Consider the following 2,577-nt stretch of genomic DNA (forward strand, 5'->3'; position numbering starts at 1 on the left):
AAAGTTGATTCTGCAACTCTTAAGAAACTGGATGATCGATCTCAGACTCTTGTGAATCTAAGAATTGAGCCTGGATCCAAAGCTTACAGATTATTCAATCCAACAACGAAAAGAGTGATGGTGAGTCGAGATGTGGTATTCGATGAAAAAGCAAACTGGAACTAGAAAGAAACTAATGATGGACCAAGTAGGGATCCAGGAATGTTTCACATGAGATGGGGTCAAGTAATTGATGAAGGCGAAGGACCCATAATCATCAATACCAATGGAAACAATGATGTTAATCAAGAAGAAGAAGAGAATAATGAAACCACTGAGAATAACGAAGAAGTAGAAGAAGAAGAAGAAGAGGAGATCGATGAAATAACTCAACCCATTCCACTGCGAAAATCAACAAGACAGATACAAAAGCCACAATATCTGGAGGATTATGTTCTTCAAGATGCAGAAGAATGTGAGATTATGCTACTTTCTGTTAATGATGAACCAAGGAATTTTCAGGAAGCAAAGGTCTCGACTAAATGGACACAAGCATGTAGAGAAGAAATTATTTCAATCAACAGAAACAAGACTTGGTTTCTAGTTGATAAGCCAGGTGGAGTAAAAGTGATTGGTCTTAAGTGGATCTTCAAAATAAAACGGAATGCTGATGGTACTGTCAACAAATATAAGGCAAGACTTGTAGCTAAGGGATACGTTCAAGAATCAGGCATAGACTTTGATGAAGTTTTCGCACCAGTTGCTAGACTAGAGACAATTCGTCTCTTAATAGCAGAAGCAGCATCAAACTCATGGGAAATTCACCACTTAGACGTTAAGACAACATTCTTACATGGTGAATTGCGAGAAGATGTGTATGTTGAACAACCAGAAGGTTTTGAAGTAAAAGGACAAGAGCATAAGGTTTACAAGTTATCAAAATCTCTATATGGTCTAAGACAAGCTCCTCGAGCCTGGAATACAAAGTTAGATCAAATCTTAAGAGAAATCAGATTTGTTAAGTGCTCTAAAGAAACATCAGTATACAGAAGAGAAGAAAAGGGAACGCTTCTTGTGATTGCAGTCTATGCAGATGATTTATTTTTGACTGGCAACTCCCTTAAGGTGATCAATGAGTTCAAGAGAGAAATGTCATCAAAGTTTGAGATGTCAGACCTCGGAAAACTCACTTATTACCTTGGCATAGAAGTCCATCAAGGAGTAGATGGGATTCAGATTAAACAAGAAGCTTATGCAAGGAAAATTCTGAAAGAAGCAGGACTTGAAACTTGTAATCCAACTAAGATACCAATGGAGTTTGGACTTAAAGTTTCAAAGGCACATGAAGAAGCTGAGATTGATCCAACGAGTTATAAACGAAATGTTGGATGCCTTAGATACTTGTTACACACAAGACCAGACTTGGCTTTCTCTGTGGGAGTAGCAATCCGTTATATGCAGAGTCGATGCAAGTCTCATGGTGATGTAATAAAGCAGATATTGAGATATCTAAGAGGAACAATCAGCTGTGGATTGAAGTATGGTCGAGGAGGATCAAAAGGAATTGTTGGGTATAATGACAGCAGTCATAATATTGACCAAGATGATGGAAAAAGTACAACTGGTCATATATTTTATCTAGGAGAAGCACCTATTACATGGTGTTCACAGAAGCAAGACACTGTAGCCCTCTCATCCTGTGAAGCTGAGTTTATGGCTGCAACAGAAGCAGCTAAACAATCAATATGGCTTCAAGAACTGTTGGGTGAAATCAAAAGAAGAGAACCTGAAAAAATTCTCATCAAGATTGATAATAAGTCTGCAATAGCACTCACTAAAAATCCAGTGTTTCATGGGAAGACGAAACACATTCACAAAAGGTATCATTTCATACGAGAATGTATCGAGAAGGAGATCATCAACGTTGAACACATACCAGGAACTGAGCAGAAAGCAGATATATTTACAAAGGCATTAGCTCGGATCAAGTTTGAAGAAATGAGACAATTGATTGGAGTACAAGATATGTCACGGGTAAGGTTGAAGCTTAACGGGGAGAATGTTGGTTAAACTTCAACATAGAAGTCACTAACAAGCTGGTTAGGACAAGATTAGGAAATTGATGTAATCCTAAGAGAATTAGAAGTCATCTAGTTCTAAGAAAAGGAAAGACATGTAATAAGGTAATAGGACTAGGAAAAGGAATTCATAGTTCTATATATATATGATCACCAAAGTTGTGGTTGATCATATGAGCAAGATTAGAGCTTGTGTTTAGTTTTGAGTGATTTTCTAAACATCAATAAAGAGAGCTGTCTTTATATAAGCTAAGTTTCATCTTGCAGTTGCCATTAAAAAACGGTCTCTTACCTTGTCTAGTTCAACCCATTGCTCTTCGCTCCAATCAAAAGTGTATGTTTCCGCGTTGTACCCATGCCCAGTTTTTGCTAAGAAACGAGACCAACTTAAACTCCAAGAATGATAGCATTCAAAAATGAGAAAAGCAGAAGCAACTTCAGCAAAGTGTAAGCAAAGATAGGGACATACAACGGCTGGATGAGACTACTAATAATGTCAAAAAAAAGCAAGAGGAGAAGA

This window comes from Papaver somniferum, unplaced genomic scaffold (assembly GCF_003573695.1).
Source record: "Papaver somniferum cultivar HN1 unplaced genomic scaffold, ASM357369v1 unplaced-scaffold_133, whole genome shotgun sequence".
NCBI lineage: Eukaryota > Viridiplantae > Streptophyta > Magnoliopsida > Ranunculales > Papaveraceae > Papaver > Papaver somniferum.